The sequence below is a fragment of the Ostrinia nubilalis genome, chromosome 21, assembly GCF_963855985.1.
Source record: "Ostrinia nubilalis chromosome 21, ilOstNubi1.1, whole genome shotgun sequence".
Taxonomy (NCBI): domain Eukaryota; kingdom Metazoa; phylum Arthropoda; class Insecta; order Lepidoptera; family Crambidae; genus Ostrinia; species Ostrinia nubilalis.
The window spans coordinates 12,548,677-12,563,318 of record NC_087108.1 but is presented as its reverse complement, the minus strand read 5'-3'; the positions used below and the strand labels follow the sequence as shown (position 1 = coordinate 12,563,318).

General features: G+C 36.9%; 1 long non-coding RNA gene across 1 annotated transcript; it reads left to right on the top strand.

Moving 5' to 3' along the window:
* The first annotated feature begins 6,187 nt into the window (after window positions 1-6,187).
* LOC135082534 (uncharacterized) lies at window positions 6,188-7,435 on the top strand. Its single transcript, XR_010259410.1, has 2 exons — window positions 6,188-6,723; window positions 6,962-7,435. It is a non-coding gene; the product is annotated as an uncharacterized LOC135082534 (long non-coding RNA).
* The last annotated feature ends 7,207 nt before the right edge of the window (window positions 7,436-14,642 follow it).

The following is a 14,642-nucleotide window of genomic DNA, read 5'->3' as shown; positions in this document are numbered from 1 at the left end:
AAGACTGAAGCAATCCTACAAGAACAAAGAACCACTCAGGAGCCTGCCTGCCTCATGATTAAATTTAAAATATCTGAGATATTATTATCGAAATTCTCTGTTTGTGTACCTATATTTAAAATATTGTGAAGTTCAAAGATAGGTATAAAACTGTTGTTGATAAATTGAAACAGACGGATGACCGTTCTGCGCTCTGTACTCCATATCTGTTGTTCTTTGACCATAACGTATTGTGGCAGGTGTATTCCGACTATCATGCGATTATGCTAATGAGATTAAGTAGGTATCGATTAATTAACGAGATCTCCGACTTAACCACTACTTAGTTAAAAAGTTATTTGAGTTATGCAGCGAAAAAAGTGTTAATTTTAATGTTAATTATTCGCAATGAATATTTAGACCGGGTTTTTGTTTTAATGAGTGTATCAATGTCTTCATTGGTAATTAATATTTTCTTTTGGATCATTAAACGTAAAATTTATGCACCTTACACCAATCGCCACTACGTACGTAGATAATTAGTTGCTTCGTTGTATAATATTTTTGCTGGGTAATATTTCTTTTGATAAAATATCATCATCATCATTTTAGCCATAAGACATCCACTGCTGAACATAGGCCTCCCCCAATGATTTCAATGTTGACCGGTTAGTAGCGGCCTGCTGGACGCCTTCCTGCTACCTTTATGATGTCGTCGGTTCACCTTGTGTGTGGACATCCCACCGCTGCGTTTTCCGGCACGCGACCTCCATCCACTCCAGAACTTTGCTGCCCCATCGGCCATCAGTTCTGCGTGCTATGTGCCCTGCTCATTGCCACTTCAGCTTGCTAATCCGTCGAACTATGTCAGCGATTTTAGTTCGTTTACGGATCTTCTCGTTTAAATATGATAACTATAGTTTGGTTTATTTTTTAGTCCAGCCCGTCTTATGCAGCCAGACATGAAAAATTTATTAAGTACAGAATGTCAATTTTGACAAACATTATAAAGTATTTTGGGTGTTCTTCAAACCAAACTTTTCAACTTTCAAAGCGCTTTCAACAAGCCCGCTAATACAAAACCTATCGATAAAACAAGCAGCTTACATCGTATTATAATTACCATTGTTAATTACATAAGACAGGGTTATTATTTAGAGCTGGGACGGGCATTTATCCTGGACCGCTTGGGACTTCGAGTCTGAGGGATAATGGACACAGACTCAGTAGTTCCATTACGAATTTTATTTCATCGAAGATTGGGTATTCCTACCCAACAAACTACAAAATATATTTCATCAATAATCATGTTTATAATCCCACAAATTCGGTCGCTATTTTGATTTAAATCTTGAAATCTTGGTATCATGGATTTAGCCGTGTGGTTGTAAGAGGCAGCTAAGGGATACAATGGTGAACAATGGGCCTCCCAAATGGGAGCAAAGGCCAGATTCTCCATTTCCTCTTAAAATTGAAATAAATCTTGTAAAAAAATAGAGAGATTCGTGTTTCCGCTGCTGCAACTCCTGTGTAGCCAGGATCTACAGCTTGACCGCCAATAGAAACCCAACCAGTGAAGGTCAAGTTTGTCCCGGGGGAAAGTACTTACAGTTTCAGCAGTGGAGAGAAATGATATTGATTTTTACCCGACTGCACCAGAAAGAGGGTTATGTTTTCAAATCACATCAAATCAAATTTTTTAAAATGAGTTTTTGAAAATCAATGCTAAGTGAACATCTTTAAAGAGCCTGTTAGGCACCTGTTTTCTTCATCTTCTTCTACCATAAAACAACTGAATCGAGTCTACTTATACTATCTACATTGTGCCTGATATCGTACAAGATACTTGTCTATTTTGAGTTAAACATGCATAAGCTATGTCGTAGAATGTTAATAACATCGTGAAAGTCAACTTGAAGTTATTGAAAGTGAGTCTATCCTATTGAGAAGACAACGATTTATCATTTAAGTTGTAAGTAAAAAAGCACAGTACAGTCATCATCGTCATCATTCAGCCATAGGACGTCCACTGCTGAACATAGGCCTCCCCAATGATTTTCATGCTGACCGGTTGGTAGCGGCCTGCATCCAGCGCCGTCCTGCTACCTTTTTGATATCGTCGGTCCACCTTGCACATTGAACAGTTAGTTATACTAGCATTATTATACAGTCTATTGCAAAATCGTGCCTACAGATGCAACATTGTTTCAACATAATTTGCTGTGGTCTGTACAAAACAACAAAATAAAAAAAGGTTTTTCAAGGTTTTCGCCGATATCTCCCTTCAATGTGAAACTAATATTCACTATGATAGTCCCAATAATACTGTGAAGTTTCATCATAATCCGTCCATTTGTTTTTGAGACTTGATTCAACCAGAATTTTATGACAGAATCCGACAAAAGAAAACGCCCGTATTCGCAAACATTACTATGAGGTCAGGTTACTCACAGTGCGCGTGGACGCACAGGGTGACACACGAACCAATCACAGAGCTCTATCCAACGCTGTGTGTTAGATTTGCTGCTTCACTTAAGCAAGCATCGTTTGTGAATAGGGGCGTAACATCTTCAAGGTGAGAGTGAATAGTAAACTGCATCTCACTTAACATCAGGTGCGATTACAGTAAAATCCCTGCTTTGAGCTGCGTAAAAAAAACGAGTTTTTAGGGTCGTTCTGTAATAAGACCGTAGTCACCTGATCATGATTGTTGAATGGCATATCTGCTACAACCTTTATAGGTAATTAAATACAAATTAAAGCAAAATACCGAAACCACGACACCTGAAGGAAGCCCGACAGATCATGCCCGGCATGCGGGTGACCGGCAATTTGGTTCGGCTGAAGGATATCCTATCAGACATGTGTAATGAATTCCAGAAGAAACTTGTGGATATGCCTGCTTCGGTAGTAGAAGCAAAGACCTTCCGAGATGTTCTACCACTCTGATTAGCAAAATAGTCATTGTCACTGACAAGTTCTTATCAAATTGAGTTGAATTGAGAACCTTGGGGGAGGCCTTTGTCCAGCAGTGGACGTCATTTAGCTGAAACAAACAAACAAACAAACAATAATAAACTACAGCCTATGTTCTTCCAAAACCATAAATGAATTTGGTGGTTAAAATACCTTTGGTTTTTACAGGCAAAACATTGAGTTTGATCACATTGTTTAGGTCTCCTCAACCAACTTTCCAGCCAGCAAGGGGAGTGCAGGCTAAATCCTTCATTAGCCTCTAGTAAAGAGGGTCGTGTTTTTGCAGTGGAGACTTAGATAGCCTTAATTCTCAAATAGATGATAGGCCCAAAATAAACTTGTAATAGGGATAAAAAAATGTAACGAGACATACATAAGCCCAGCCATAAAGGTATGTCCACACTAATCCACCATCGCAGGTGCCGCGCGTCCGTCGCGCAAGCACGCGACGCGTAATATAATTCAATCGCTAATTGAGCTTTTGGTAAGACCTACGAAGATAAAGAAGGGGCAATGAGACAAGCGATGTCCAGTCATGTACATCGGGACTATTCCCATCTCTCGTTCCCACCGCTGCAACTCCTGTGTAGCCAGGATCTACAGCTTGACCGCCAATAAAAACTAAACTAGTGAAGGTCGTCAAGCTGTCCCCATGTGCTTTCCGCGACCCTAACCGTATTAAAGTCGGTTAACCTAGGGAAGCCTTTTAGGCATCTTTAGTTATCTACCTATTAACCTACAATCCTTGCCTTTTCCTCCTGTTTTTTACACGTTTTTCATAAGTACTTTTTGTGTTGGTTAATTTAGGCAGGTCTTACGGTCTTTCCAACTTGTCCACTCTATACATTCAGAAGCTCTTCCATCAGCTATCCATCGGGTGATTGTAGCTAATTGTCGCATTAATGACCCACTAAATATACGACTACCCGCAAAAACGTCGCCAATCCCCGTTTCCCGGAAGAAGCGCCCCGTAATGAATACGGTCCTGTCAATTGTCCCAATTACTGTTAAAATAATTGGTAATGTACTCGATTGAGGAATCCTACCACCATCGGTGTTTATTGCTGGATACAAAGTAGGAGGCTTAAGGAAAGAACCACTCTCTTAAAAAAGTAGGCAACGCGTGCAAGCAGGGCGTATAGTTCCCGGCATAGTAGACCAGGTAGGACCACATCCAGTCTTCCTATAGATATAAATCGTGATTCCTTCCTCCACAGGACAGGCAATGCCTATTGTGGAGGTCTGTCTTTTGCTTTGTAATACTTGATCTGGCAATAAATATTTTTATTTTCATATTGTTACTTCGATAGTGAGTGTAGTGGAAGTTTATAAATGAAAAGAGTGGACTGTATGAAATTAATTATCTATTCGGTATAAGTTTACAATGTTATCGAGACCGTTTTGTGCAAAGTCGTTGAAGAGAGTGCGTCAGGATCGTCTTCTTAGATGTTCGCTCGCGAACCGAACATTGTTCGTTCGTTCGCCGAACGCTCGCCGCTCCCTCCGGTCACGCCGCCCGCGGGCAATGTCCGTGAGTAGACACATATCGTTAATTAAAGGTGACTAATGGAACAAATATGTGAACATCAGGTCTTCAGAATTTGTCTGAGCAGTGTAGAAAGTGTGGGTCAAATCCTCCATTTGTTTCTAGTAAATTACTCGTAGAGAGGGTCGTGCTCCTGCAGTGGATACATAATGATAATATGGCATGCCTTTACATTATATCTTTTTCGTTCCTTCATAGAAATTCTTATTCTCTATAGTTTTTTCGTAGGTGAAATGATAGTTTGGCGTTCTTCTGGAAAAGCCTTAAACTTTACTGAGGAGTTTCTTGGTAGAGTCACTCCTTATCCTGCCTATGCAGTAATTGACTTGAATTGGATTGACTTGAATTGAAAGACAAGTGTTGGAACAGAATTAAATGTTACGAAAAGGTATTTAATGCCTTTGAAGCATACTTGTTAGTTATTTTCATTTCCCATTAACTTTTAAAACTAATTGCTTTGTTTACTTGCTAATTAAAAATCACCTTAGGGCCGATTTTCGGTAAAAGCACACTTTCGAATTCCGAATAATAAAATAAATTATTTTAAACCAAAACTGTCTTAATTAGATTGCATTTTAATGCGCCCAGAATGTTTGGGAACGGCCATTTTTTCAGTAATTAATGCATTTGATGTAAAATAACTATTAAAATAATTCCAACTTAATTTAATTAGTGAGATAATTACTTGGTAAAGTGTTTATTTGTCTCAGAAATAAGTGGTTGTTTGGAGGCTATTATCCTTAAGTAGAATTTAAAATATTTTCAATATCTGGCTTGCAGTTGCCAATATTTTTTGCCACCTACAAGGTGGACCGACGACCTCATAAAGGTAGCAGGAAGGCGCTGGATGCAGGTCGCTACCAACCGGCCATTATGGAAATCATTGGACCCATGATCAGCAGTGGACGTCCTATGCTGAAATGATGATGATAATGACTGATGAGATATTTTTAAATATAAATAGTGGGACATCGATCAGCAATGTCAAGCACCTATAAGCTACAAAGTCAAAGTCAAAGTCACTTTATTTGTATAGACTATCTAAATAGTACTTACAAATCGTCAAATATTTTGCTCTTAAGGAGCCTCTACATGTCTCATAATCTTTTTACCCTACCAGCGCTTCGAGACCAACATTTGCATGTCCCCCTGGCTAGCTACCACCATCTTACCTAAGTCTGTCGCCATAACAACAATGTTAACAGCATTGTTGTGTTCCGGCAGTTAGAGGTAAGATAACCAGTTCCTCCGTGGTTGAGGATTCCGGGTGAAGCTCGCTTCCACCTTCGGCCTGATCGTCACTTACCATCAGGTGAGATACAGGCCAAGAGCTTCGTCGTTGTGGATAAAAAAAAATTGGCAAGTGTTGAGAAGAAGCGCCGCTACAAGCTCACGCACGTATTCACAAACATTACTATGAGGTCTCACAGTGCGCGTGGACGCACAAGGTGACACACGAACCAATCACAGAGCTCTATTCAACGCTGTGCGTTTTTCTGCTTCACTTAAGCAAGCATCGTTTGTGAATATGGGCGTCAGTCAACACAGTCTGGCGGTTGACAACAGGTGGCAGCCATTTGTAAAAATCAAACTTGTCAATACCGGGTCGTCAGTCCTTCATGATTCATCGCTCGCGTAATAAAATCAGAGTAATGACGATGTGGGAAAATTGATAGCTTTAATCTATCGGAATTCTTGTTTAAATGAAAGCCCCATAAGTAAAAGTAATCAGTGACATTTATTTTTAACTTCTCAATTATAATCTAATTAAACCTACGCACAACACGTCCGCCATTGCGAGTACGAGGGGACCGGGAATGAGGGTGTCATTTTGACAGCTCCACAGATAAAGTATTTTATCGAATAAGACCGAATGAATGATTATATTCAACACCCCGGCTCAAGATCAAGTCTCAATTTTCTTGGCCAAATTGACTTGAACTTGCAGACAATAAATTTAATCTTTAAATAGCAACACTTGGCATGAGCTGTCACAATGACACTTGACATTTGACATTGACACTAAAATTTTAGGTTATACTATACTTATCTTACGTCTCGATACAAAACAAGTCTGAAATATTCAAAAAATCAATATTAATCAACACAACTCTGATGCTATAATGTGGTTAAAACATAATACAACTAAAATATTAATCGCAAACTAATACAATCCAAGAGATTTACAGAAATAGTTATGTTTAACCTGGCACAAAGACTTTGTAAGTATATCTGCTTTATTTTCATTAGTACACACATATTTCAATGTAATTAAGCCTTTTTTAACAATATCCTTAATAAAATTAACTTTGATATCGATATGTTTCGACCTTTTGCTATTTTCGTAACTTTCTATCATCTTAATTGTACTCTGATTATCTATATATAATGAGCAAATCAAATCTTTATCACAATGCAAATCTTTTAACACTTCTCTAATATATACTGTTTCACTTACAGATAACGATGCTGCGTAGTATTCAGATTCCGCTGTGGACAGTGAGACCGATGATTGCTTCTTGGAACTCCAACTGACCAAGTTGCCTTTGTGGAAGATTGCAACTCCACTCACACTTTTGCGGTCCATTTGCTCGGATCCCCAATCTGAATCTGAAAAAGCTATTAAATTATTATTTTCTTCTCTTTTATATATTAATCCCATATGTTTTGTTTGTTGCAGGTATCTGAGGATTCTCTTCGCAGCTGTCCATAAAGTTGGTGTTGGGCAGTGCAAGTATCTACTTAAAAACCCAGTGGCATAAGCGATGTCTGGCCTGCTGATAGTAGCCAAGTACATGAGTGAGCCTATGAGCTCTCTGTAAGGGATGTTTTCCATGATTTCTTCGTTTTCATTTATTTTTAGTCCGACTTCCATTGGTGTATTGCAACCCTTGCAATCTTGCATATGAAATTTTAATAAAATCTTTTCAATTATTTGTGTTTGTTTTATTTCTATTTTATCCAGTGTTTGTGTTATTTCCATTCCTAGAAATTTGCTTATATTTCCCATATCTTTAGCTTGAAATTCTTCTTTTAATTTATTTATTATTTTCTGTCCATCTCCAATTACTAGTATGTCATCCACAAATATAAGTATGTATACATTTCTTCCTGAGTACAGACAAAAGTCACTTTGAGATTGCTTTAGTCCATTTTCTGTCAAAAACTGATTTAACTTTTCATTCCAGCATCTGGGAGCTTCTTTTACTCCGTAAAGAGCTTTTCTGAGTTTTAGTACTTTTCCTTGTTTTTTATTTACACCTTCGGGATAATCTATATATATATCTGTATTTAATTCTCCATTTAAAAACGCTGTTGGGATATCTAGTTGTTTGATACTTAGATTTTCTTGAACTGCTTTGTTTATAAATAATCTTATTGTTGTCATTCTTGCTACTGGTGCGTAAACATTCTGAGTGGTTTCTTCTTGAAAGCCTTTAGCCACTAATCTGGCTTTCTTAGTGTTGTCAGATTTTGTACGGAATACCCATTTTGTATCGATTATCTTGTGACCTTTGGGTAATTCACACTCTTCCCATGTGCTCAGCTTTTTATGTGCTTCTAGTTCCTTCTCTATAGCTTCTGACCATCCTTCTTTCTGTATTGCTTCTTTGTAGCTTATAGGATCTTCTGAGATTAATGCATACGCTATATTTGTCATGTCATAGTCATCATATTTCTTAGGAATCTTTACTTGTCTCTTTTCACGATGTAGTTCCTGGCTTTCTTCTGTGCCTTGTACTGGTTCTTCTGTCATATCCATGTTTGTCATATCCGTGTCTGTCATATCCGGTGTAATATTCTTAGAGTTTTCTTCTTCTTCACTTTCTTCTATGTGAATAGTATTATGATTCTTTTCTTCTTCATATCTGTAATCTGCCTCATCAAATCTTACATCTCTTGACTCTACTATCTCATTAGTCTTTGGATCCCATAGTCTATAGCCTGATCCACAGTATCCTATCATTCTCATAGGTTTTGCTCTTGGCTCTAATTTGCTAGGCCTTGGAAGTATTAGGCTCCAAGCCTTTGCTCCGAAAACTCTCACTTTATCCAGATTGTTTTTGCCATACCATATTTTTGCTGGTGTGTCACCTTTAAGTGCTTTCGTTGGTGACCTGTTTATTATATAGGCCGCACATCTGATTGCCTCACCCCAGAGATACTTTGGGAGGTTGGTTTCTAATAACATTGCTCTTACTTTGTTTAGTAAAGTTAAGTTCATTCTCTCACAGATAGAGTTCTGCTGTGGAGTGTATGCGCATGTAGTTTCTTGTATAATTCCATGCTCTTCATAGAATGAATGCAGTTCCTCATTTAAAAATTCTCCACCTTGGTCGGTTCTGATTCTTCTAACATTGTTTCCATTATTTTTCATAATCTTTATGTACCTCATAATATAATCCTTGGCTTCATTCTTTGATTGCAGAAGATGTACCTCCAAGAAATGTGAACAGTCATCTATGATGGTTAAGTAGTACCTTTCTCCTTCTAGTGTTACAGGTGTGACTGGCCCACCTATGTCACAGTATACCAATTGACCTATTTTGTGTGTTCTCGGTATAGGATTTTCTGTAAATGGGTTTCTGCCCGCTTTTGCCTCCATGCATACAGTACATTTTTCTTTGGATAAGGGCAAATCCAGGATTTTCATACTACTGTAATTTAAGTGGCCCATTCTTCTATGCCATAGAAGCTCTTGCTCTTCTTTTGTGATCAATCCGTGTGACGCATTTAGATTCAATTTCATTTTAAATAGTTTCCCATCACAGTTTCCTTCAATTTTAATATTACCTTTTCTCATCATGGCTTTTTCTTTGTTAAATATCACTTGAATTCCTTTCTCATTTAGTTTTAATACTGACAGCAGATTGTGTGTTAAGTTTTCTACAATTAAACAATCTTCTATAGTCACTCTGTATCCTTCTTCAGACATTCCAATTAAGTCTCCTTTGTATAAAGCTGTCATAATTCCTCCATTTGCTGCTCTTATATTTATTTGTGAAATCTTCTTTATGTTTGTCATGTATTTTTCATATTTTTTATTTATCAAATGGTAAGTAGATCCTGAGTCTATAACTAGTTGTATATCTTCATCATGTGACATTGTCTCAGCCGGTATAGTTTGTGTGGCTACAAATGATACATTCTTGTCTTTGGTGTTCTGTCTCTCTCCGATATTTGCCGAGGCTCCTCGGTTTCCTCTTCCTCTGCCTCTGTAGTTGCCTCGTCCTCTATAGTTATTGTAATTTCTCTTCGTGCAATTTCTAGCAATATGACCGAGTCCTCCGCAACTGTAGCATTTGAATGTGGTGCTCTGAAATACATATTCTCCTTTTGAATTATTTGTTGCTTTGTTATGAGCCTTCTCTTTCATTTCCACATCAAGTAATTTGCATTTTATAAATTCCACAGTGAGTTCGGTGTTAGACATTTCCAAAGCTGTTACTAAAGGTTGATATACTTTCTCAATACTAAGTAATAATTGACAGACTTTTTCTTTTTCATCTACTTTTGTACCGCTCGCTTCTATGTCTTGTATTATTTTCTCGAACTTATTTAGAAATTCTTGTACGTTTTCTTCTTTTCCTATTTTTAGGTTACTGAGCTGGCGTTTTAGGCATAAAGTGCTGAGAGTGCTCTTTCTTTGGAAGACAGATTTCAGCTTCACAATCATTTCAAATGCTGATTGGGCTCCTTTGACGTACTCCAAGTATTTATCAGGTATTCCTTGTATTATCAAGTTTCGTGCCTTCGCATCATTCTTGTTTGTTTTCTCTTCACTTTTGGTATAAATTGTTTCTTTTATTCCTTTTTCATCGAGTGCCATCTCAATCCTGAAAAGCCAGTTTTCAAAATTTCCACTATCCAATTGTGGCACATTGCTTGTTGTTGCAGACATTGTATATATTTTCTCTGAAATCAAGAGCCTACCCCAAGAGAATTTCTATAACACGTGTGGACCTTTTTTTTTTTATGACCACGTTTTTTGATTAGACTTTTTTTTTTACTGCCTATTCTATCCTTTGTCCATCTGACTTACTTATGGGACTGGGCCCATAACCTATCGGAATTCTTGTTTAAATGAAAGCCCCATAAGTAAAAGTAATCAGTGACATTTATTTTTAACTTCTCAATTATAATCTAATTAAACCTACGCACAACACGTCCGCCATTGCGAGTACGAGGGGACCGGGAATGAGGGTGTCATTTTGACAGCTCCACAGATAAAGTATTTTATCGAATAAGACCGAATGAATGATTATATTCAACATAATCAAATTGAACTATGAGTTCGTTTGTATTAAATCGATTTGTTGAAATCGATACAACTTGGAAGATACTCTGCATGCCATCTGACTTCTTATGCCACTTGTAATTTTAACTGTGCGTGTAGTTCTGACTTCTGGGTTTTGAATCTTTTGGAGTGCTAACTTAGAATCTATCTAATTCAACTACTTTTTAGTCTGTGGTATCTAGGTAGTTGCCATAGTTACAAGCTCTCGTTTGTTCAGGACCTACCTACATAACATTCTCTATTTGGGCTATATTATGGATTTTAGAATGGAATTGTCTTCACGAACTCTGAAAGTGTTATACATTTTTTTTCTTTGTCTCAAAACTTTTATTGTCATAAATAACTAATTACCAGTACTATAAATTAATTACTTAAAGCCATCTTATATTATTGTCACGCAAAAGTTAAATAATATGGAGTAGAGCATCAAACATCACCGTTCATATTTACAATCCGTAATACAGTTGCCACCTACTGTCCGTCTGATTGAAATCAATTTCAAAAGATTGCCCATCGATTCCACCATTGTCCAATACAAAATTACACAATGTCACCTGCTATGCCATTCTCAACCTTATGCCCTTCGTCTCAAGGAAAAGTTATCTCCCTCATTCGTGTGTATTGAAGACCTTGATCAACAATTTTATTGTAACGTCACGTTTTAAATGTCATATTCTTACGACTTCTCATTTAAGGTTTCAATTCATTTGATTCGGATTTCAAAATTTGAATCTTCAAATTTGGAATGTGCATTCGATCAAAATGCTGCATTTCCTCATAATTTAGAAGCAAACTAAAAACGAATTTATGGATCCAAAAATAAGGTTGGAAATAGGTTGAGTGTGGAATGATTTGACATGTAAAGGTTGTCGATCGTACTTAGATGAGTTTCTATTAAAAATTACACGATAAAAAACTCCTTCGAACTGGATGAGTTTTGCTTTTGGTGGGTTCCCATAGATGTACTTATTCATGTTTCCTGAACTGTGAGATTTGGATTAAGTTTTTGTGGACAACGATGATCCACGTTCGATTTATAGAATTGTCGATAAAAAGGACGACAAAAAGTGTTCGGTTGCGATAAACAATTCACAATGGTGCAGGTGACGTTTTTTTCTTGTTTTTGGTGACTTTTGGAGATGCGTCTTTGTAGGTTTGTTGAAACCGCGAACCGTTGACATTTTTTTATAATTCTTATATCATGTGAACCTACTTGATTTCATATTGCTAGATATTTGTAGTGTCACAAGATCTGGTACAGATAAGCTTGGTAACGCTAAAACGTTTGATTCTGTGAATATTTTTTTTAATTATAATTATGCTCTAAAAGAATATTTTTACTATAAAAAAGTTATCGAGCCGTGCAAAACCCACCATCCAAATAAAATAGATAAGGATAAGGCTGTAGACACACAGCTAAGTATCCTATTGTACCATAATTCAAAAGTAAAAAGTTTACAAATAGTCAAATCATCATAGAAATAATGGCAATGAAATAGGCAGTGTAATTTTATTTACGTTTTAACTATAAAAGTCTTGATTTAAAAAATGCCTGATCAGGTGTTCCTGAATTCATCTCACTGGTGAAGCCTGTTTCACCAGAAACAGTTGTTTAATGCCAGAAAAACTGAAACAGATTGTCAAAAAACTAATTAGACTACGCGCACGTAATTTAACTATAGCAGCATCTTTTAAAGTCTGACACCAGGATTTTAAATTGTCTACACTAAAATTATAAAAAGGAAAGATTTGATTGTTTCTTTGTACTGAATTGGGTCCGAAACCACTTTACCGATTGGAAAATTCTTTCTTCATTAGAATCCTTCATTCTTTCTGTTAAATATAGGCGGTACGAAGTTCGCCGGGACAGCTAGGTACTAATAGACTAGTATTATAATTATTATATCTGTGCTAATAGCTACACGATACAAGAACGAAACCGGTGTGCCCCCACCTTTAGAGGTGAAACTTTTTCAAATAATTCAAGCTACCCTAACGAAGCCCTGGAGGAATTAATTAGGGCCGAAGATCGTGATTTATGCTTTCATTTTTAAACTCGATGTCCCCGAGAGCTAGCCCTACTACATAGATTGAACTCATTTGTTTATCACTTCAAGATAACTAATCGTTAGTATAACCATAATGTATAATCCGTAAGAGCCAATCAAGAACCTTTAGATCTTGACATAAGTGTTAAAAATGAAAAAAAAAATATAAACTCATGCATGATGAGGTTAAGAGTAGGCGCACACCGTTGATTTTTCGTCGGCCGATAGTTGTGCCCGATTTCAAATTGTATGAAGAATCGGCCAAATCGAATCGGCGTAGTGTGCGCACTCCCATACATGCCCATACCGATCAACAGCCCGACTAAACTATCGGCCGACGAAAAATCAACGGTGTGCGCCTACTCTAAGACTACATTTTTGCTGTAAAATAGCACATAATATCACTATCTAAGATCCAGTATACCTATTCTGATTCCATAAATAAAGCAACGTTTCTACTTTCTACAGATTGTAACGAAAAAAAGTTATTATTCAGAAGAATAATAACTTTTTTATTTTTAAATACTTAAATAGAAATTTATGTATAAAAGTTCTTCAATTTTTTTAAGCATAACAAGGCAGGTATTTTTTGTCCAATATAGTGCCAACTTTAATTTTATGGTCGAAAAGTGACTAGTTTTTGTCAAATACATTTTAAACAATACTACACTTTAAAAAGTCGATCGTAAAATTAGCTCATAGCTGGACATCTATGTTATGGATGAAAAAAAATGAAGATGATTTTTGTTGGTGGAAATTGAAAGTTGGATCACATAAGCAGTTAGAAAGACTCTTTCAAAGCCTATTTCTTACAAATAATTTTCTTTTTGAATCCTTTTCGACTTTCCAGACTTTCCCTTCGAGTTCCCCTAGTAATCCAGATGGACCCTGATTAAAAGTTTCCCTGTAAAACCTTTTTATGTTCAAAGGGATAAGTCGTGAAAGAATTCCTTTTACTTAGTCATTGGCTCCACGCTCCGTCGGAATTACTACACTTATACTTGGTGTATAATTAGGCGAATTATGTGTTTATATCCGTTGTCTAGTACCCATAGTACAAGCTTTGCTTAGTTTGGGGCTAGCGGCGCAGTGTTAAATGTGGATATTTATTAAAAAAAAAAAAAAGAATTTACAAGGGTAGTATTCGGACTGGACACTTAACCCTTTGAGGCTCGGATATCTATTTATAGTAGCAGTATGTGGAAAACTGCCGGAAAAAAAGGAAGGTTATTTAAATTTAATGGAACCAAAAGTAGGTAAAGTCTTTAAAAAAACTGCGTCTTACATATTAATTAACTGTCTGCTGTAACCAAAAAATGTTCTGAACGAATTAATTGTGCGTTTGAATAAAAGATAGAGAGATGCGAGATCGAACAGAAATATAATATCACGAGCTTAAAAACAACCAGACAAAAAGTATAAAAAATGACAATGACACTAAGGCTGAGTTGCACCGCGTCTTTCCATTCTATACATAGCTAGAACGCAAGGGTGTGAAACTAATCGAGTATAGTTTGGATATGACTTTTTTTACTAAGCTCCTCCAAACTATACACGACCAGTACGCATACGCTGCGTACTGCTCGCGTATACTTTGTAGTGACTTAGGTCAATTATCTTCCTCCAAAATATACATCGCCAGTACGCATACGGACTAATCATGTATGTATTGTAATAAGTGCGTGATTACAATTTATACGCGAGTAGTTGCATGCTAGTCATTTTGACTTATTGACCTCTCTTTCTATTACATACTAGCTTTCCGCCCGCGGCTTCGCTCGCGTGGAATTTTGTC